The sequence below is a fragment of the Scyliorhinus torazame genome, chromosome 23 (genome assembly GCF_047496885.1).
Source record: "Scyliorhinus torazame isolate Kashiwa2021f chromosome 23, sScyTor2.1, whole genome shotgun sequence".
NCBI lineage: Eukaryota > Metazoa > Chordata > Chondrichthyes > Carcharhiniformes > Scyliorhinidae > Scyliorhinus > Scyliorhinus torazame.
The window spans coordinates 81,806,285-81,829,610 of NC_092729.1; the positions used below are offsets into that span (position 1 = coordinate 81,806,285).

Here is a 23,326-nt window from a genome sequence, read left to right on the forward strand (position 1 = left end):
GTTCTTTGAGAAGGTGACCAAACAGGTGGATGAGGGTAAAGCAGTTGATGTGGTGTATATGGATTTCAGTAAAGCGTTTGATAAGGTTCCCCACGGTAGGCTACTGCAGAAAATACGGAAGCATGGGATTGAGGGTGATTTAGCAGTTTGGATCAGAAATTGGCTAGCTGGAAGAAGACAAAGGGTGGTGGTTGATGGGAAATGTTCAGACTGGAGTCCAGTTACTAGTGGTGTACCACAAGGATCTGTTTTGGGGCCACTGCTGTTTGTAATATTTATAAATGACCTGGAGGAGGGCGTAGAAGGATGGGTGAGTAAATTTGCAGATGACACTAAAGTCGGTGGAGTTGTGGACAGTGGATGTTACAAGTTACAGAGGGACATAGATAAGCTGCAGCGCTGGGCTGAGAGGTGGCAAATGGAGTTTAACGCAGAAAAGTGTGAGGTGATTCATTTTGGCAGGAATAACAGGAAGACAGAGTACTGGGCTAATGGTAAGATTCTTGGCAGTGTGGATGAGCAGAGGGATCTCGGTGTCCATGTACATAGATCCCTGAAAGTTGCCACCCAGGTTGAGAGGGTTGTTAAGAAGGCGTACGGTGTGTTAGCTTTTATTGGTAGAGGGATTGAGTTTCGGAGCCATGAGGTCATGTTGCAGCTGTACAAAACTCTGGTGCGGCCGCATTTGGAGTATTGCGTGCAATTCTGGTCGCCGCATTACAGGAAGGATGTGGAAGCATTGGAAAGGGTGCAGAGGAGATTTACCAGAATGGAGGGAAGATCTTATGAGGAAAGGCTGAGGGACTTGAGGCTGTTTTCGTTCGAGAGAAGAAGGTTAAGAGGTGACTTAATTGAGGCAGACGAGATGATCAGAGGATTGGATAGGGTGGACAGTGAGAGCCTTTTTCCTCGGATGGTGATGTCGAGCACGAGGGGACATTGAGGCTTTAAATTGAGGGGAGATAGATATCGGACAGATGTCAGAGGTAGGTTCTTTACTCAGAGGGTAGTAAGGGCGTGGAATGCCCTGCTTGCAACAGTAGTGGACTCGTTCTCGGGGGCTCCCCCCCTTCCCCCCAGTGAATCTCCTCTGCACACCCTCCAGCGCCAGTACGTCCTTTCTCAGGTAAGGAGACCAAAACTGAACACAATACTCCAGGTGTGGCCTCACCAACACCTTATACAATTGCAGCAGAACCTCCCTAGTCTTAAACTCCATCCCTCTAGCAATGAAGGACAAAACTCCATTCGCCTTCTTAATCACCTGCTGCACCTGCACACCAACTTTTTGCGACTCATGCACTAAAAAAAAGTTGGTCTCGACACATACTTTATTCTGTTGATGTGACTGTAAGTATTCTTTGTTCAAATAAGAAACATTTATAAATACGAAAACATTCGCCCTCGGGCCCCCAAGGGACACATTGCTGGAGGAAGCGCGGGACACGGAGAGTGTGCGGAAGGGGAACTGTGCGGGGCCTCGCTAACACCTTATACAATTGCAGCAGAACCTCCCGAGTCTTAAACTCCATCCCTCTAGCGATGGAGGACAAAACTCCATTCGCCTTCTTAATCACCTGCTGCACCTGCACACCAACGTTTTGCGACTCATGCACTAGCACGCCCAGGTCTCTCTGCCCAGCGGCATGTTTTAATATTTTATCATTCAAATAATAATCTCTTTTGCTTTTATTCCTACCAAAATGGATAACCTCACATTCCATCTGCCAGACCCGAGCCCATTCACTTAGCCTATCCAAATCCCTCTGCGGACTTCCGGTATCCTCTGCACTTTTTGCTTCAAAACGGCGTCTCCAAGAGAGGTTGCTCTCAATCCCAACAGGATGCGTCTTCGGGCGATCAACGGGGCGAAGGCTACAACATCTGCCTCCCCGCCCGCTTCCGACCCCGGTTGGTCCGACACCCCGAATATGGCCTCCCCGAGGGCCCCGGGTCCAGTTTCACACGCACCACTTTAGAGATTCCCCTCAACACCTCCTTCCGGTAATCCTCCACCTTTGCACGGGATTAAAAAACATCTGGACGTGATTAGTGGGGGCCCTCCCACAACGCTCACACGCATCTTCGACTCCTTCAAAGAATCGGCTCATCCTCGCCCTCGTGAGGTGCGCTCTGTACACCACCTCCAGCGGTATCAGCCCCAACCTCGCGCACGAGGTAGAGGCGTTCGCTCTCCGGAGCACCTCACACCAGAACCCCCTTAACCTTCTCCTCATTGACTCCCATCTCCCATCGCAAACCCTTCCCCCATTGGGAACATCTCGATTCAACCTCCCCCTTAACCTTCTCCTCATTAACTCCCATCTCCCATCGCAAACGCTTCCCCCATTTGGAACGTCTCGATTCAATCTCCTCCTTAACCTTCTCCTCATTGATTCCCATTGCAAAGCCTTCCCCCATTTGGAAAGCCTCGATTCAATCTCCCCCTTAACCTTCTCCTCATTGACTCCCATCGCAAACCCTTCCCCCATTTGGAACGTCTTGATTCAATCTCCAGCTTAACCTTCTCCTCATTGACTCCCATCTCCCATCGCAAACCCTTCCAACATTTGGAACGTCTCGATTCAATCTCCCCTTAACCTTCTCCTCATTGACTCCCATCGCAAACCCTTCCCCCATTTGGAACGTCTTGATTCAATCTCCCGCTTAACCTTCTCCTCATTGACTCCCATCTCCCATCGCAAACCCTTCCCCCATTTGGAACGTCTCGATTCAATCTCCCCCTTAACCTTCTCCTCATTGATTCCCATCTCCCATCGCAAACCCTTCCCCCATTTGGAACGACTCGATTCAATCTCCCCCTTAACCTTCTCCTCATTGACTCCCATCTCCAATCCCAAACCCTTCCCCCATTGGGAACGTCTCGATTCAATCTCCCCCTTAACCTTCTCCTCATTGACTCCCATCGCAAACCCTTCCCCCATTGGGAACGCCTCGATTCAATCTCCCCCTTAACCTTCTCCTCATTGACTCCCATCACAAACCCTTCCCCCATTTGGAACGCCTCGATTCAATCTCCCACTGAACATTCTCCTCACTGACTCCCATCACAAACCCTGCCCCCATTTGGAACGTCTCGATTCAATCTCCCCCTTAACCTTCTCCTCATTGACTCCCAGCTCCCATCGCAAACCCTTCCCCCATTTGGAAAGTCTCGATTCAATCTCCCCCTTAACCTTCTCCTCATTGACTCCCATCTCCCATCGCAAACCCTTCCCCCATTTGGAACGTCTCGATTCAATCTCCTCTTAACCTTCTCCTCTCTGACTCCCATCGCAAACCCTTCCCCATTTGGAAAGCCTCGATTCAATCTCCCCCTTAACCTTCTCCTCATTGACTCGCATCTCCCATCGCAAACCCTTCCCCCATTGGGAACGTCTCGATTCAATCTCCCCCTTAACCTTCTCCTCATTGACTCCCATCTCCCATCACAATCCCTTCCCCCATTTGGAACGTCTTGATTCAATCTCCCCCTTAACCTTCTCCTCATTGACTCCCATCTCCCATCGCAAACCCTTCCCCCATTTGGAAAGTCGCGATTCAATCTCCCCCTTAACCTTCTCCTCATTGACTCCCATCGCAAACCCTTCCCCCGTTGGGAATGTCTCGATTCAATCTCCCCCTTAACCTTCTCCTCATTAACTCCCGTCTCCCGTCGCAAACCCTTCCCCCATTTGGAAAGTCGCGATTCAATCTCCCCGTTATCCTTCTCCTCATTGACTCCCATCGCAAACCCTTCCCCCATTTGGAACGTCTTGATTCAATCTCCCCCTTAACCTTCTCCTCATTGACTCCCATCGCAAACCCTTCCCCCGTTGGGAATGTCTCGATTCAATCTCCCCCTTAACCTTCTCCTCATTAACTCCCATCTCCCATCGCAAACCCTTCCCCCATTTGGAACGTCTCGATTCAATCTCCCCCTTAACCTTCTCCTCATTAACTCCCATCTCCCATCGCAAACCCTCCCCCATTTGGAACGTCTCGATTCAATCTCCCCCTTAACCTTCTCCTCATTGACTCCCATCTCCCATCGCAAACCCTCCCCCATTTGGAACGTCTCGATTCAATCTCCCCCTTAAACTTCTCCTCATTGACTCCCATCTCCCATCGCAAACCCTTCCCCCATTGGGAACGCCTCGATTTAATCTCCCCTTTAACCTTCTCCTCATTGACTCCCATCTTCCATCGCAAACCCTTCCCCATTTGGAACGTCTCGATTCAATCTCCCCAGTAACCTTCTCCTCATTAACTCCCATCGCAAACCCTTCCCCCATTTGGAAGCCTCGATTCAATCTCCCCCTTAACCTTCTCCTCATTGCCTCCCATCGCAAACCCTTCCCCTATTTGGAACGTCTTGATTCAATCTCCTACTTAACCTTCTCCTCATTGACTCCCATCTCCCATCGCAAACAATTCCCCCATTTGGAACGTCTCGATTCAATCTCCTCCTTAACTTTCTCCTCATTGACTCCCATCTCCCATCGCAAACCCTTCACCCATTTGGAACGTCTCGATTCAATCTCCCCCTTAACCTTCTCCACATTGACTCCCATCGCAAACCCTTCCCCCATTTGGAAAGCCTCGATTCAATCTCCCCCTTAACCTTCTCCTCATTGACTCGCATCTCCCATCGCAAACCCTTCCCCCATTTGGAAAGTCTTGATTCAATTTCCCCCTTAACCTTCTTCTCATTGACTCCCATCTCCCATCGCAAACCCTTCCCCCATTTGGAACGTCTCGATTCAATCTCCCCCTTAACCTTCTCCTCATTGACTCCCGTCTCCCGTCGCAAACCCTTCCCCCATTGGGAACGTCGCGATTCAATCTCCTCCTTAACCTTCTCCTCATTGACTCCCATCTCCCATCACAATCCCTTCCCCCATTTGGAACGTCTTGATTCAATCTCCCCCTTAACCTTCTCCTCATTGACTCCCATCACAAACCCTTCCCTCGTTGGGAATGTCTCGATTCAATCTCCCCCTTAACCTTCTCCTCATTAATTCCCATCTCCCATCGCAAACCCTTCCCCCATTTGGAACGTCTCGATTCAATCTCCCCCTTAACCTTCTCCTCATTGACTCCCATCTCCCATCGCAAACCCTCCCCCATTTGGAACGTCTCGATTCAATCTCCCCCTTAACCTTGTCCTCATTGACTCCCATCTCCCATCGCAAACCCTTCCCCCATTTGCAACGTCTCGATTCAATCTCCCCCTTAACGTTCTCCTCATTGACTCCCATCTCCCATCACAAACCCTTCCCCCATTGGGAACGCCTCGATTCAATCTCCCCCTTAACCTTCTCCTCACTGACTCCCATCTCCCATCGCAATCACTTCCCCCATTGGGAACGCCTCGATTTAATCTCCCCTTTAACCTTCTCCTCATTGACTCCCATCTTCCATCGCAAACCCTTCCCCATTTGGAACGTCTCGATTCAATCTCCCCCTTAACCTTCTCCTCATTAACTCCCATCGCAAACCCTTCCCCCATTTGGAAGCCTCGATTCAATCTCCCCCTTAACCTTCTCCTCATTGCCTCCCATCGCAAACCCGTCCCCTATTTGGAACGTCTTGATTCAATCTCCCACTTAACCTTCTCCTCATTGACTCCCATCTCCCATCGCAAACAATTCCCCCATTTGGAACGTCTCGATTCAATCTCCTCCTTAACTTTCTCCTCATTGACTCCCATCTCCCATCGCAAAACCTTCCCCCATTTGGAACGTCTCGATTCAATCTCCCCCTTAACCTTCTCCACATTGACTCCCATCGCAAACCCTTCCCCCATTTAGAACGCCTCGATTCAATCTCCCCCTTAACCTTCTCCTCATTGACTCCCATCTCCCATCACAAACCCTGCCCCCATTCCGAACATCTCGATTCAATCTCCCCCTTAACCTTCTCCTCATTGACTCCCAGCTCCCATCGCAAACCTTTCCCCCATTTGGAAAGTCTCGATTCAATCTCCCCCTTAACCTTCTCCTCATTGACTCCCATCTCCCATCGCAAACCCTTCCCCCATTTGGAACGTCTCGATTCAATCTCCTCCTTAACCTTCTCCTCATTGACCCCCATCGCAAACCCTTCCCCCATTTGCAAAGCTTCGATTCAATCTCCCCCGTAACCTCCTCGTCATTGACTCCCATCTCCCATTGCAAACCCTTCCCCCATTGGGAACGTCTTGATTCAATCTCCCCCTTAACCATCTCCTCATTGACACCCATGGCAAATCCTTCCCCCATTTGGAAAGCCTCGATTCAATCTCCCCCTTAACCTTCTCCTCATTGACTCCCATCGCAAACCCTTCCCCTATTTGGAACGTCTTGATTCAATCTCCCCCTTAACCTTCTCCTCGTTGACTCCCATCTCCCATCGCAAACCCTTCCCCCATTGGGAATGCCTCGATTCAATCTCCCCTTAACCTTCTCCTCATTAACTCCCATCTGCCATCGCAAACCATTCCCCCATTGGGAACGCCTCGATTCAATCTCCCCCTTAACCTTCTCCTCATTGACTCACATCGCAAACCCTTCCCCCATTTGGAACGTCTTGATTCAATCTCCCCCTTAACCTTCTCCTGATTGACTCCCATCTCCCATCGGAAACCCTTCCCCCATTTGGAACGCGTCGATTCAATCTCCCCCTGAACCTTCTCCTCATTGACTCCCATCACAAACCCTTCCCCCATTTGGAACATCTCGATTCAATCTCCTCCTTAACCTTCTCCTCATTGACCCCCATCGCAAACCCTTCCCCCATTTGCAAAGCTTCGATTCAATCTCCCCCTTAACCTCCTCGTCATTGACTCCCATCTCCCATTGCAAACCCTTCCCCCATTGGGAACGTCTCGATTCAATCTCCCCCTTAACCATCTCCTCATTGACACCCATGGCAAATCCTTCCCCCATTTGGAAAGCCTCGATTCAATCTCCCCCTTAACCTTCTCCTCATTGACTCCCATCGCAAACCCTTCCCCTATTTGGAACGTCTTGATTCAATCTCCCCCGTAACCTTCTCCTCGTTGACTCCCATCTCCCATCGCAAACCCTTCCCCCATTGGGAATGCCTCGATTCAATCTCCCCTTAACCTTCTCCTCATTAACTCCCATCTCCCATCGCAAACCATTCCGCCATTGGGAACGCCTCGATTCAATCTCCCCCTTAACCTTCTCCTCATTGACTCACATCGCAAACCCTTCCCCCATTTGGAACGTCTTGATTCAATCTCCCCCTTAACCTTCTCCTCATTGACTCCCATCTCCCATCGCAAACCCTTCCCCCGTTCGGAACGTCTCGATTCAATCTCCCCCTTAACCTTCTCCTCATTGACTCCCGTCTCCCATCGCAAACCATTCCTCCATTTGGAACACCTCGATTCAAACTCCCCCTTAACCTTCTCCTCATTGACTCCCAGCTCCCATCGCAAACCCTTCCCCCATTTGGAAAGTCTCGATTCAATCTCCCACTTAACCTTCTCGTCATTGACTCCCATCTCCCATCGCAAACCCTTCCCCCATTGGGAACGCCTCGATTTAATCTCCCCCTTAACCTTCTCCTCATTGACTCCCATCTCCCATCGCAAACCCTTCCCCCATTTGGAACGTCTCGATTCAATCTCCCCATTAACCTTCTCCTCATTGACTCCCATCTCCCATCGCAAACCCTTCCCCCATTGGGAACGCCTCGATTTAATCTCCCCCTTAACCTTCTCCTCATTGACTCCCATCGCCCATCGCAAACCCTTCCCCCATTGGGAATGCCTCGATTCAATCTCTCCTTAACCTTCTCCTCATTGACTCCCATCGCAAACCCTTCCCCCATTTGGAACATCTCGATTCAGTCTGCCCCTGAACCTTCTCCTCATTGACTCCCATCTCCCATCCCAAACCCTTCCCCCGTTTGGAATGCCTCGATTCAATCTCCCCCTGAACATTCTCCTCACTGACTCCCATCACAAACCCTGCCCCCATTTGGAACGTCTCGATTCAATCTCCCCCTTAACCTTCTCCTCATTGACTCCAAGCTCCCATCGCAAACCCTTCCCCCATTTGGAAAGTCTCGATTCAATCTCCCCCTTAACCTTCTCCTCATTGACTCCCATCTCCCATCGCAAACCCTTCCCCCATTTGGAACGTCTCGATTCAATCTCCTCTTAACCTTCTCCTCTCTGACTCCCATCGCAAACCCTTCCCCCATTTGGAAAGCCTCGATTCAATCTCCCCTTAACCTTCTCCTCATTGACTCGCATCTCCCATCGCAAACCCTTCCCCCATTGGGAACGTCTCGATTCAATCTCCCCCTTAACCTTCTCCTGATTGACTCACATCGCAAACCCTTCCCCCATTTGGAAAGTCTTGATTCAATTTCCCCCTTAACCTTCTTCTCATTGACTCCCATCTCCCATCGCAAACCCTTCGCCCATTTGGAACGTCTCGATTCAATCTCCCCCTTAACCTTCTCCTCATTGACTCCCGTCTCCCGTCGCAAACCCTTCGCCCATTTGGAACGTCTCGATTCAATCTCCCCCTTAACCTTCTCCACATTGACTCCCATCGCAAACCCTTCCCCCATTTGGAAGCCTCGATTCAATCTCCCCCTTAACCTTCTCCTCATTGACTCCCATCGCAAACCCTTCCCCAATTTGGAACGTCTTGATTCAATCTCCCCCTTAACCTTCTCCTCATTGACTCCCATCTCCCATCGCAAACAATTCCCCCATTTGGAACGTCTCGATTCAATCTCCTCCTTAACTGTCTCCTCATTGACTCCCATCTCCCATCGCAAACCCTTCCCCCATTTGGAACGTCTCGATTCAATCTCCCCCTTAACCTTCTCCACATTGACTCCCATCGCAAACCCTTCCCCCATTTGGAACGCCTCGATTCAATCTCCCCCTTAACCTTCTCCTCATTGACTCCCATCTCCCATCGCAAACCCTTCCCCCATTTGGAACATCTCGATTCAATCTCACCCTTAACCTTCTCCTCACTGACTCCCATTTCCCATCGCAAACCCGTCCCCCATTTGGAACGCCTCGATTCAATGTCCCCTTAACCTTCTCCTCATTGACTCCCATCGCAAACCCTTCCCCCATTTGGAACATCTCGATTCAATCTCCCCCTTAACCTTCTCTTCATTGACTCCCATCGCAAACCCTTCCCCCATTTGGAACGTCTTGTTTCAATCTCCCCCTTAACCTTCTCCTCATTGACTCCCATCGAAAACCCTTCCCCCATTTGGAACGCCTCGATTCAATCTCCCCCTTAACCTTCTCCTCATTGACTCCCATCTCCCATCGCAAACCCTTCCCTCATTTGGAACGTCTCGATTCAATCTCCCCCTTAACCTTCTCCTCATTGACTCCCATCTCCCATCGCAAACCCTTCCCCCATTTGGAACGTCTCGATTCAATCTTCCCGTTAACCTTCTCCTCATTGACTCCCGTCTCCCTTCGCAAACTGTTCCCCATTGGGAACGTCTCGATTCAATCTCCCCCTTAACCTTCTCCTCATTGACTCCCATCGCAAACCCTTCCCCCATTTGGAACGTCTCAATTCAATCTCCCCCTTAACCTTCTCCTCATTGACTCCCATCGCAAACCCTTCCCCCATTTGGAATGCCTCGATTCAATCTCCCCCTTAACCTTCTCCTCATTGACTCCCATCTCCCATCACGAACCCTTCCCCCATTTGGAACGCCTCGATTCAATCTCCCCCTTAACCTTCTCCTCATCGACTCCCATCTCCCATCACAAACCCTTCCCTCATTTGGAACGTCTCGATTCAATCTCACCCTTAACCTTCTCTTCATTGACTCCCATCGCAAACCCTTCCCCCATTTGGAACGCCTCGATTCAATCTCCCCCTGAACCTTCTCCTCATTGACTCCCATCGCAAACCCTTCCCCCATTGGGAACGTGTCGATTCAATCTCCCCCTTAACCTTCTCCTCATCGACTCCCATCTCCCATCACAAACCCTTCCCCCATTTGGAACGCCTCGATTCAATCTCCCCCTTAACCTTCTCCTCATTGACTCCCATCTCCCATCGCAAACCCTTCCCCCATTTGGAACGTCTCGATTCAATCTCCCCCTTAACCTTCTCCTCATTGACTCCCATCGCAAACCCTTCCCCCATTTGGAACGTCTCAATTCAATCTCCCCCTTAACCTTCTCCTCATTGACTCCCATCGCAAACCCTTCCCCCATTTGGAATGCCTCGATTCAATCTCCCCCTTAACCTTCTCCTCATTGACTCCCATCTCCCATCACGAACCCTTCCCCCATTTGGAACGCCTCGATTGAATCTCCCCCATAACCTTCTCCTCATCGACTCCCATCTCCCATCACAAACCCTTCCCCCATTTGGAACGTCTCGATTCAATCTCACCCTTAACCTTCTCCTCATTGACTCCCATCGCAAACCCTTCCCCCATTTGGAACGTCTCGATTCAATCTCACCCTTAACCTTCTCTTCATTGACTCCCATCGCAAACCCTTCCCCCATTGGGAACGCCTCGATTTAATCTCCCCCTTAACCTTCTCCTCATTGACTCCCATCGCCCATCGCAAACCCTTCCCCCATTGGGAATGCCTCGATTCAATCTCTCCTTAACCTTCTCCTCATTGACTCCCATCGCAAACCCTTCCCCCATTTGGAACATCTCGATTCAGTCTGCCCCTGAACCTTCTCCTCATTGACTCCCATCTCCCATCCCAAACCCTTCCCCCGTTTGGAATGCCTCGATTCAATCTCCCCCTTAACATTCTCCTCACTGACTCCCATCACAAACCCTGCCCCCATTTGGAACGTCTCGATTCAATCTCCCCCTTAACCTTCTCCTCATTGACTCCAAGCTCCCATCGCAAACCCTTCCCCCATTTGGAAAGTCTCGATTCAATCTCCCCCTTAACCTTCTCCTCATTGACTCCCATCTCCCATCGCAAACCCTTCCCCCATTTGGAACGTCTCGATTCAATCTCCTCTTAACCTTCTCCTCTCTGACTCCCATCGCAAACCCTTCCCCCATTTGGAAAGCCTCGATTCAATCTCCCCTTAACCTTCTCCTCATTGACTCGCATCTCCCATCGCAAACCCTTCCCCCATTGGGAACGTCTCGATTCAATCTCCCCCTTAACCTTCTCCTGATTGACTCACATCGCAAACCCTTCCCCCATTTGGAAAGTCTTGATTCAATTTCCCCCTTAACCTTCTTCTCATTGACTCCCATCTCCCATCGCAAACACTTCGCCCATTTGGAACGTCTCGATTCAATCTCCCCCTTAACCTTCTCCTCATTGACTCCCGTCTCCCGTCGCAAACCCTTCGCCCATTTGGAACGTCTCGATTCAATCTCCCCCTTAACCTTCTCCACATTGACTCCCATCGCAAACCCTTCCCCCATTTGGAAGCCTCGATTCAATCTCCCCCTTAACCTTCTCCTCATTGACTCCCATCGCAAACCCTTCCCCAATTTGGAACGTCTTGATTCAATCTCCCCCTTAACCTTCTCCTCATTGACTCCTGTCTCCCATCGCAAACAATTCCCCCATTTGGAACGTCTCGATTCAATCTCCTCCTTAACTGTCTCCTCATTGACTCCCATCTCCCATCGCAAACCCTTCCCCCATTTGGAACGTCTCGATTCAATCTCCCCCTTAACCTTCTCCACATTGACTCCCATCGCAAACCCTTCCCCCATTTGGAACGCCTCGATTCAATCTCCCCCTTAACCTTCTCCTCATTGACTCCCATCTCCCATCGCAAACCCTTCCCCCATTTGGAACATCTCGATTCAATCTCACCCTTAACCTTCTCCTCACTGACTCCCATTTCCCATCGCAAACCCTTCCCCCATTTGGAACGCCTCGATTCAATGTCCCCTTAACCTTCTCCTCATTGACTTCCATCGCAAACCCTTCCCCCATTTGGAACATCTCGATTCAATCTCCCCCTTAACCTTCTCTTCATTGACTCCCATCGCAAACCCTTCCCCCATTTGGAACGTCTTGTTTCAATCTCCCCCTTAACCTTCTCCTCATTGACTCCCATCGAAAACCCTTCCCCCATTTGGAACGCCTCGATTCAATCTCCCCCTTAACCTTCTCCTCATTGACTCCCATCTCCCATCGCAAACCCTTCCCTCATTTGGAACGTCTCGATTCAATCTCCCCCTTAACCTTCTCCTCATTGACTCCCATCTCCCATCGCAAACCCTTCCCCCATTTGGAACGTCTCGATTCAATCTTCCCGTTAACCTTCTCCTCATTGACTCCCGTCTCCCATCGCAAACTGTTCCCCATTGGGAACGTCTCGATTCAATCTCCCCCTTAACCTTCTCCTCATTGACTCCCATCGCAAACCCTTCCCCCATTTGGAACGTCTCAATTCAATCTCCCCCTTAACCTTCTCCTCATTGACTCCCATCGCAAACCCTTCCCCCATTTGGAATGCCTCGATTCAATCTCCCCCTTAACCTTCTCCTCATTGACTCCCATCTCCCATCACGAACCCTTCCCCCATTTGGAACGCCTCGATTCAATCTCCCCCTTAACCTTCTCCTCATCGACTCCCATCTCCCATCACAAACCCTTCCCCCATTTGGAACGTCTCGATTCAATCTCACCCTTAACCTTCTCTTCATTGACTCCCATCGCAAACCCTTCCCCCATTTGGAACGCCTCGATTCAATCTCCCCCTGAACCTTCTCCTCATTGACTCCCATCGCAAACCCTTCCCCCATTGGGAACGTCTCGATTCAATCTCCCCCTTAACCTTCTCCTCATCGACTCCCATCTCCCATCACAAACCCTTCCCCCATTTGGAACGCCTCGATTCAATCTCCCCCTTAACCTTCTCCTCATTGACTCCCATCTCCCATCGCAAACCCTTCCCCCATTTGGAACGTCTCGATTCAATCTCCCCCTTAACCTTCTCCTCATTGACTCCCATCGCAAACCCTTCCCCCATTTGGAACGTCTCAATTCAATCTCCCCCTTAACCTTCTCCTCATTGACTCCCATCGCAAACCCTTCCCCCATTTGGAATGCCTCGATTCAATCTCCCCCTTAACCTTCTCCTCATTGACTCCCATCTCCCATCACGAACCCTTCCCCCATTTGGAACGCCTCGATTGAATCTCCCCCTTAACCTTCTCCTCATCGACTCCCATCTCCCATCACAAACCCTTCCCCCATTTGGAACGTCTCGATTCAATCTCACCCTTAACCTTCTCCTCATTGACTCCCATCGCAAACCCTTCCCCCATTTGGAACGCCTCGATTCAATCTCCCCCTTCACCTTCTCCTCATTGACTCCCATCTCCCATCGCAAACCCTTCCCCCATTTGGAACATCTCGATTCAATCTCACCCTTAACCTTCTCCTCACTGACTCCCATTTCCCATCGCAAACCCGTCCCCCATTTGGAACGCCTCGATTCAATGTCCCCTTAACCTTCTCCTCATTGACTCCCATCGCAAACCCTTCCCCCATTTGGAACATCTCGATTCAATCTCCCCCTTAACCTTCTCTTCATTGACTCCCATCGCAAACCCTTCCCCCATTTGGAACGTCTTGTTTCAATCTCCCCCTTAACCTTCTCCTCATTGACTCCCATCGAAAACCCTTCCCCATTTGGAACGCCTCGATTCAATCTCCCCCTTAACCTTCTCCTCATTGACTCCCATCTCCCATCGCAAACCCTTCCCTCATTTGGAACGTCTCGATTCAATCTCCCCCTTAACCTTCTCCTCATTGACTCCCATCTCCCATCGCAAACCCTTCCCCCATTTGGAACGTCTCGATTCAATCTTCCCGTTAACCTTCTCCTCATTGACTCCCGTCTCCCATCGCAAACTGTTCCCCATTGGGAACGTCTCGATTCAATCTCCCCCTTAACCTTCTCCTCATTGACTCCCATCGCAAACCCTTCCCCCATTTGGAACGTCTCAATTCAATCTCCCCCTTAACCTTCTCCTCATTGACTCCCATCGCAAACCCTTCCCCCATTTGGAATGCCTCGATTCAATCTCCCCCTTAACCTTCTCCTCATTGACTCCCATCTCCCATCACGAACCCTTCCCCCATTTGGAACGCCTCGATTCAATCTCCCCCTTAACCTTCTCCTCATCGACTCCCATCTCCCATCACAAACCCTTCCCCCATTTGGAACGTCTCGATTCAATCTCACCCTTAACCTTCTCTTCATTGACTCCCATCGCAAACCCTTCCCCCATTTGGAACGCCTCGATTCAATCTCCCCCTGAACCTTCTCCTCATTGACTCCCATCGCAAACCCTTCCCCCATTGGGAACGTCTCGATTCAATCTCCCCCTTAACCTTCTCCTCATCGACTCCCATCTCCCATCACAAACCCTTCCCCCATTTGGAACGCCTCGATTCAATCTCCCCCTTAACCTTCTCCTCATTGACTCCCATCTCCCATCGCAAACCCTTCCCCCATTTGGAACGTCTCGATTCAATCTCCCCCTTAACCTTCTCCTCATTGACTCCCATCGCAAACCCTTCCCCCATTTGGAACGTCTCAATTCAATCTCCCCCTTAACCTTCTCCTCATTGACTCCCATCGCAAACCCTTCCCCCATTTGGAACGTCTCGATTCAATCTCCCCCTTAACCTTCTCCTCATCGACTCCCATCTCCCATCACAAACCCTTCCCCCATTTGGAACGTCTCGATTCAATCTCACCCTTAACCTTCTCCTCATTGACTCCCATCGCAAACCCTTCCCCCATTTGGAACGTCTCGATTCAATCTCACCCTTAACCTTCTCTTCATTGACTCCCATCGCAAACCCTTCCCCCATTGGGAACGCCTCGATTTAATCTCCCCCTTAACCTTCTCCTCATTGACTCCCATCGCCCATCGCAAACCCTTCCCCCATTGGGAATGCCTCGATTCAATCTCTCCTTAACCTTCTCCTCATTGACTCCCATCGCAAACCCTTCCCCCATTTGGAACATCTCGATTCAGTCTGCCCCTGAACCTTCTCCTCATTGACTCCCATCTCCCATCCCAAACCCTTCCCCCGTTTGGAATGCCTCGATTCAATCTCCCCCTTAACATTCTCCTCACTGACTCCCATCACAAACCCTGCCCCCATTTGGAACGTCTCGATTCAATCTCCCCCTTAACCTTCTCCTCATTGACTCCAAGCTCCCATCGCAAACCCTTCCCCCATTTGGAAAGTCTCGATTCAATCTCCCCCTTAACCTTCTCCTCATTGACTCCCATCTCCCATCGCAAACCCTTCCCCCATTTGGAACGTCTCGATTCAATCTCCTCTTAACCTTCTCCTCTCTGACTCCCATCGCAAACCCTTCCCCCATTTGGAAAGCCTCGATTCAATCTCCCCTTAACCTTCTCCTCATTGACTCGCATCTCCCATCGCAAACCCTTCCCCCATTGGGAACGTCTCGATTCAATCTCCCCCTTAACCTTCTCCTGATTGACTCACATCGCAAACCCTTCCCCCATTTGGAAAGTCTTGATTCAATTTCCCCCTTAACCTTCTTCTCATTGACTCCCATCTCCCATCGCAAACCCTTCGCCCATTTGGAACGTCTCGATTCAATCTCCCCCTTAACCTTCTCCTCATTGACTCCCGTCTCCCGTCGCAAACCCTTCGCCCATTTGGAACGTCTCGATTCAATCTCCCCCTTAACCTTCTCCACATTGACTCCCATCGCAAACCCTTCCCCCATTTGGAAGCCTCGATTCAATCTCCCCCTTAACCTTCTCCTCATTGACTCCCATCGCAAACCCTTCCCCAATTTGGAACGTCTTGATTCAATCTCCCCCTTAACCTTCTCCTCATTGACTCCTATCTCCCATCGCAAACAATTCCCCCATTTGGAACGTCTCGATTCAATCTCCTCCTTAACTGTCTCCTCATTGACTCCCATCTCCCATCGCAAACCCTTCCCCCATTTGGAACGTCTCGATTCAATCTCCCCCTTAACCTTCTCCACATTGACTCCCATCGCAAACCCTTCCCCCATTTGGAACGCCTCGATTCAATCTCCCCCTTAACCTTCTCCTCATTGACTCCCATCTCCCATCGCAAACCCTTCCCCCATTTGGAACATCTCGATTCAATCTCACCCTTAACCTTCTCCTCACTGACTCCCATTTCCCATCGCAAACCCTTCCCCCATTTGGAACGCCTCGATTCAATGTCCCCTTAACCTTCTCCTCATTGACTCCCATCGCAAACCCTTCCCCCATTTGGAACATCTCGATTCAATCTCCCCCTTAACCTTCTCTTCATTGACTCCCATCGCAAACCCTTCCCCCATTTGGAACGTCTTGTTTCAATCTCCCCCTTAACCTTCTCCTCATTGACTCCCATCGAAAACCCTTCCCCCATTTGGAACGCCTCGATTCAATCCCCCTTAACCTTCTCCTCATTGACTCCCATCTCCCATCGCAAACCCTTCCCTCATTTGGAACGTCTCGATTCAATCTCCCCCTTAACCTTCTCCTCATTGACTCCCATCTCCCATCGCAAACCCTTCCCCCATTTGGAACGTCTCGATTCAATCTTCCCGTTAACCTTCTCCTCATTGACTCCCGTCTCCCATCGCAAACTGTTCCCCATTGGGAACGTCTCGATTCAATCTCCCCCTTAACCTTCTCCTCATTGACTCCCATCGCAAACCCTTCCCCCATTTGGAACGTCTCAATTCAATCTCCCCCTTAACCTTCTCCTCATTGACTCCCATCGCAAACCCTTCCCCCATTTGGAATGCCTCGATTCAATCTCCCCCGTAACCTTCTCCTCATTGACTCCCATCTCCCATCACGAACCCTTCCCCCATTTGGAACGCCTCGATTCAATCTCCCCCTTAACCTTCTCCTCATCGACTCCCATCTCCCATCACAAACCCTTCCCCCATTTGGAACGTCTCGATTCAATCTGACCCTTAACCTTCTCTTCATTGACTCCCATCGCAAACCCTTCCCCCATTTGGAACGCCTCGATTCAATCTCCCCCTGAACCTTCTCCTCATTGACTCCCATCGCAAACCCTTCCCCCATTGGGAACGTCTCGATTCAATCTCCCCCTTAACCTTCTCCTCATCGACTCCCATCTCCCATCACAAACCCTTCCCCCATTTGGAACGCCTCGATTCAATCTCCCCCTTAACCTTCTCCTCATTGACTCCCATCGCAAACCCTTCCCCCATTTGGAACGTCTCGATTCAATCTTCACGTTAACCTTCTCCTCATTGACTCCCGTCTCCCATCTCTAACCCTTCCCCGATTTGGAACATCTAGATTCAATCTCCGCCTTAACCTTCTCCTCATTGACTCCCATCTCCCATCGCAAACCCTTCCCCCATTTGGAACGTCTCGATTCAATCTCCCCCTTAACCTTCTCCTCATTGACTCCCATCGCAAACCCTTCCCCCATATGGAACGTCTCAATTCAATCTCCCCCTTAACCTTCTGCTCATTGACTCCCATCGCAAACCCTTCCCCCTTTTGGAATGCCTCGATTCAATCTCCCCCTTAACCTTCTCCTCATTGATTCCCATCTCCCATCGCAAACCCTTCCCCCATTTGGAACGTCTCGATTCAATCTCCCCCTTAACCTTCTCCTCATCGACTCCCATCTCCCATCACAAACCCTTCCCCCATTTGGAACGTCTCGATTCAATCTCACCCTTAACCTTCTCTTCATTGACTCCCATCGCAAACCCTTCCCCCATTTGGAACGCCTCGATTCAATCTCCCCTTAACCTTCTCCTCATTGACTCCCATCTCCCATCGCAAACCCTTCCCCCATTTGGAACGTCTCGATTCAATCTCACCCTTAACCTTCTCTTCAATGACTCCCATCGCAAACCCTTCCCGCATTTGGAACGCCTCGATTCAATCTCCCCCTGAACCTTCTCCTCATTGACTCCCATCGCAAACCCTTCCCCCATTTGGAACGCCTCGATTCAATCTCCCCCTTAACCTTCTCCTCATTGACTCCCATCTCCCATCGCAAACCCTTCCCCCATTTGGAACGTCTCGATTCAATCTCCCCCTTAACCTTCTCCTCATTGACTCCCATCTCCCATCACTAACCCTTCCCCCATTTGGAACGCCTCGATTCAATCTCCCCCTTAACCTTCTCTTCATTGACTCCCATTTCCCATCGCAAACCCTTCCCCCATTTGGAACGCCTCGATTCAATCTCCCCTTAACCTTCTCCTCATTGACTCCCATCGCAAACCCTTCTCCCATTTGGAACATCTCGATTCAATCTCCCCCTTAACCTTCTCCTCATTGACTCCCATCTCCCATCGCAAACCCTTCCCCCATTTGGAACATCTCGATTCAATCTCCCCCTTAACCTTCTCCTCATTGACTCCCATCGCAAACCCTTCCCCCATTTGGAACGTCTCGATTCAATCTCCCCCTTAACCTTCTCCTCATTGACTCCCATCTCCCATCGCAAACCCTTCCCCCATTTGGAACGTCTCGATTCAATCTTCCCCTTAACCGTCTCCTCATTGACTCCCATCGCAAACACTTCCCCCATTTGGAACGTCTCGATTCAATCTTCCCCTTAACCTTCTCCTCATTAACTCCCATCTCCCATCGCAAACCCTTCCCCCATTGGGAACGTCTCGATTCAATCTCACCCTTAACCTTCTCCTCATTGACTCCCATCTCCCATCGCAAACCCTTCCCCCATTTGGAACGTCTCGATTCATTCTCCCCCTTAACCTTCTCCTCATTGACTCCCATCTCCCATCGCAAACCCTTCCCCCATTTAGAACGTCTCGATTCAATCTCCCCTTAACCTTCTCCTCATTGACTCCCATTTCCCATCGCAAACCCTTCCCCCATTTGGAACGCCTCGATTCAATCTCCCCTGAACCTTCTCCTCATTGACTCCCATCGCAAACTCTTCCCCCATTTGGAACATCTCGATTCAATCTCCCCCTGAACCTTCTCCTCATTGACTCCCATCTCCCATCGCAAACCCTTCCCCCATTTGGAACATCTCGATTCAATCTCCTCCTTAACCTACTCCTCATTGACTCCCATCGCAAACCCTTCCCCCATTTGGAACGCCTCGATTTAATCTCCCCTTAACCTTCTCCTCATTGACTCCCATCGCAAACCCTTCCCCCATTTGGAACATCTCGATTCAATCTCCCCCTTAACCTTCTCCTCACTGACTCCCGTCTCCCATCGCAAATCTTTCCCCCATTGGGAACGTCTCGATTCAATCTCCCCCTTAACCTTCTCCTCATTGACTCCCATCTCCCATCGCAAACCCTTCCCCCATTTGGAATGCCTCGATTCAATCTCCCCCTTAACCTTCTCCTCATTGACTCCCATCTCCCATCGCAAACCCTTCCCCCATTTGGAATGCCTCGATTCAATCTCCCCCTTAACCTTCTACTCATTGACTCCCATCTCCCATCGCAAACCCTTCCACCATTTGGAACGCCTCGATTCAATCTCCCCTTAACCTTCTCCTCATTGACTCCCATTGCAAACCCTTCCCCCATTTGATTTGAGCTCCAATATCCAGACTGACACTCCCCCTGGCGCCAGTATATTTTGGAGGAAGGTATCCCTGTGTTGAGAGGGGTTTGGGGATCTCGAGGGGAGTGAGGGGAGGGAGGTGGAGGGTGAGACACGGAGGTGGAATATTCTTTATTCCTGACCCAATCTCTGATTTCTGTTTCAGTCGAATGCAGTAATATTTGTGGTAAGTGATTCTCCCAGAGACTCCTCGCTTGATGTTACCAGGAAGGATCAGCGGTCAGGGTCAGGATCAGGGTCAGGGTTCAGGTCGGGGTCGGGTTCAGGGTCAGGGTTAGTGTTCCGGGTTATGGGAGGGTTGGGGTTGGGGTTAAGGTCAGGGTCAGGGGTTAGGGTTAGGGTTAGGGTCAGGGTCAGGGTCAGGGTCAGGGTCAGTGTCTGGGTCAGGGGTTAGGGTCAGGGTTGGGGTTTGGGGTGGGGTTAGGGTTAGGGTTAGGGTGGGGGTGGGGGTGGGGGTGTGCGTGGGGGTTGGGGTCAGGGTCAGGGGTTAGGTTTAGGGCTAGGGTCAATGTCAAAGGTTAGGGTCGGGGGTGGAGTTAGGGTTAGGGTAGGGTTGGGGGTTAGGGTTGGGGTTGGGGTTGGGGTTGGGGTGGGTTAGGGGTGGGGTTGGGGTTGGGGTGGGTTAGGGGTGGGGTTGGGGTTGGGGTTGTGGTTGGGGTGGGGGTTAGCGCTAGCGTTGGAGTTAGGGTTGGGGTTGTGGTTGGGGTGGGTTAGGGGTGGGGTTGGGGTCGGGGTTGTGGTTGGGGTGGGGGTTAGGGGTAGGGTTGGGGTCGGGGTTGTGGTTGGGGTGGGGGTCAGGGTTGGGGTTGGGGTTGGGGTCGGGGGTTGGGGGTTGGGGTTGGGGTTGGGGTTAGGGTTGGGGTTGTGGTTGGGGTTGGGGTTGGGGTTGGGGGTTGGGGTTGGGGTCGGGGGTTGGGGGGTTGGGGTTGGGGTCGGGGGTTGGGGGGTTGGGGTCGGGGGTTGTGGTTGGGGTTGGGGTTGGGGTCGGGGGTCGGGGGTTGGGGTTGGGGTTGGGGTTGGGGTCGGGGATCTTGGTTGGGGGTCGAGGGTCGGGGTTGGGGTTGGGGTTGGGGTCGGGGGTTGGGGGGTTGGGGTTGGGGTCGGGGGTTGTGGTTGGGGTTGGGGTCGGGGGTTGGGGTCGGGGGTTGGGGTTGGGGTTGGGGTTGGGGTCGGGGATCTGGGTTGGGGTTGGGGTTGGGGTTGGGGGTCGAGGGTCGGGGTTGGGGTTGGGGTTGTGGTTGGGGTTTGGGGTCGGGGGTTGGAGTTGGGGTCGGGGTTGGGGTCGAGGTTGGGGTTGGGATTCGGGGGTCGGGGGTTGGAGTTGGGGTTGGGGTTGGGGTCGGGGGTCGGGGTTGGGGTTGGGGTCGGGGATCGGGGTCGGGTTTGGGGTTGGAGTTGGGGTTGGGGTTGGGGTCGGGGTCGGGGTTGGGATTGGAGTTGGGGTTGGGGTAGGGGTCGGGGTTGGGGTTGGGGTTGGGGTTAGGGTTGGGGTTGGGGTTAGGGTTAGGGGTGGAGGGAAGGAGAAGAGGAGATGGGCGGAGCAGGTTAATCTGCCTATCCAATGGAGTGACTCTTTCCTTCTCTCCCCACCCCCCCCACACAACCCCTTTACCCCCCAGGAAACTTCACCGTAAAATACTTGAGGTGCAGCGATTGCGTAGCCCTGTACATGACTTGTGTCATGAACATTCGATGCGCAGGTAGGGTCAGCATTAGGGTTGGGGTTAGGGTTAGGGTCAGGGGGGGTTAGGGTCACGGACAGGGTCACTGTCAGGGTCTGGGTCAGGGTCAGGGTCAGCGTTAGCATTAGGGTTAGGGTCAGGGGGGGTTAGGGTTAGGGTCAGGGTCAGGCTCAGGGTCAGGCACAGGGTCAGGGTCAGGTTCACGGACAGGGTCACTGTCAGGGTCAGGGTCTGGGTCAGGGTCAGCGTTAGCGTTACCGTTAGGGTTAGGGTTAGGATTTGAGCTCCATAATTAGGGTAAGGCTTAGGGTTAGGGTTAGGGTTAGGATTTGAGCTCCATAATTAGGGTTAGGGTTAGGGTTAGGGTTAGGGTTAGGGTTAGGGTTAGGGATAGGGTTAGGGTTAGGGTTAGGGTTAGGGTTAGGGTTAGGGTTAGGGTTAGGGTTAGGCAGTCGCTCCCCTGATCCCTCCTTGTTACCTTCCCAGTGTCGGAGCTGACAGTCGGGATTGATGACGAGATCAGGCTGAATTGCTTTGAACCTTGGCATCGAATAACCTCAAACTTCCAGAATTACATCTACTCCAAGGGGCCCTTGGTAAGACACGATCGACGCTCAGCCGTTAGGGCACGCTTTACTTACCCCGTAAACCCATCACCCCTCAGTGTTTCTCTCTCTCTCTGACTCACTCTCTGTCTTTTTTGATCTCTCCCTCGCTCACTGTCTCTCTCACACTCTCTCTCTTACACACTCTCTCGCTCTCTGTTCCACTCTGTCTCTCGCTCTCTCTGCTGTCTCTCTCTCTGTCACACTCCCTGTCTCTCTCTGCCTCTCTCTGTCTCTCTCTCTCTGTCTCTGTCACTCTCTCTGTCTCTGGCTCTCTCTCTCTCTTGCTCTCACACACTCTCTCTCTCTCTGACTCTCTCTCTACCTGTCTCTCGCTCTCTGTCTCTGTCTCTCTCCCTCTCTCTCTCTCTGTCTCTCTCTCTGTCTCTCTCTGTCTCTGTCACTCTCTATCACTCTGTCTCTCTGTCTCTCTCTGTCTCTCCCACTCGCTGTCTCTCTCTGTGTCTCTCTCTCTCTCTCTCTCTGAGTCTCTCTCTGACTCTCTCCCTCTCTCTCTCTGTCTCTCTCTGTCTCTGGCTCACTCTCTCTCTCTCTGTATGTCCCACTCTCTGTCTCGGTGTGTGTGTCTCTCCACATCTCTCTCTGTCTCTCTCTCTCCACATCTCTCTCTGTCTCTCTCTCTCTCTGTCTCTCCCACTCTCTGTCTCTCTCTAGTCCTTTCCGCTCTCTCTCTCGTCCTCTCCTCTCTCTCTCTCTCTCTCTAGTCCTCTCCTCTCTCTCTCTCTCTAGTCCTCTCTCTCTCTCTCTGGTCCTCTCCTCTCTCTCTCTCTCTAGTCCTCTCTCTCTCTCTCTAGTCCTCTCCTGTGCTCTCCCTCCCCCCTCTCTCCGAGAAGCCTGAGAGTCAGCGCTTTATATCGTTCGGCATCCAGCTCCATCTAGTGCCCAATTATGATATTACAGTAACCCTTAACACTCTTGACATTCTTCATTAGGGGGCATTAGGGGTTGCGGGCAGGTGTCGTCGTTGTTTATGGTGGATCAAATTTGGCTATGGGGCGGGGGGGGGGGGGGGGGAGGGGGGCGGGTGTGCTGGAACGACTACCTTCTGTCACTTTGGGAAGTGCGACGATCCTGTGACCAAAGCGCCGCCTGGCCCGATTGTCGTCCTTTTTCTAAACCTGGGCTCCCCCGAATTCCCGCAGGGCAGCCGGCATGACTGGCAGTTCGAGGAGATGAGGGAGACGGACGAGTCGAGCCTCGTCATCCTCCAGGTGAGGAGGGAGCACCAGCAGACGTACCGCTGCGTAGTCATGGGCAACGAGGGCGCGCCCATCGCCGACAAGTTCTACGACGTGACTGGTAAGGGCGGTGGGGCGTGAGGGCGCTGGGGGGGGGGGGAGGTGGGGGAGAGACAGGCAGCTGGGGGGGGGGGGAGGACGCATCATTGCTGTAAAGGGAGAGAGGAGGGTGAAAATGATGGGGTGG

General features: G+C 51.8%; 2 long non-coding RNA genes across 2 annotated transcripts in view; both read left to right on the forward strand.

Moving 5' to 3' along the window:
- LOC140399787 (uncharacterized) overlaps positions 1 to 19,763 on the forward strand; it is a 79,237-nt gene extending 59,474 nt beyond the window's left edge. The window contains exon 3 of the long non-coding RNA XR_011937875.1: positions 19,739 to 19,763. This is a non-coding gene — a long non-coding RNA (uncharacterized lncRNA). The remainder of the gene's footprint in view (positions 1 to 19,738) is intronic.
- Positions 19,764 to 21,227: 1,464 nt separating this feature from the next.
- LOC140399789 (uncharacterized) lies at positions 21,228 to 23,175 on the forward strand. The gene is made up of 3 exons (XR_011937876.1): positions 21,228 to 21,293; positions 21,762 to 21,871; positions 23,044 to 23,175. It is a non-coding gene; the product is annotated as an uncharacterized lncRNA (long non-coding RNA).
- Positions 23,176 to 23,326: the final 151 nt, after the last annotated feature.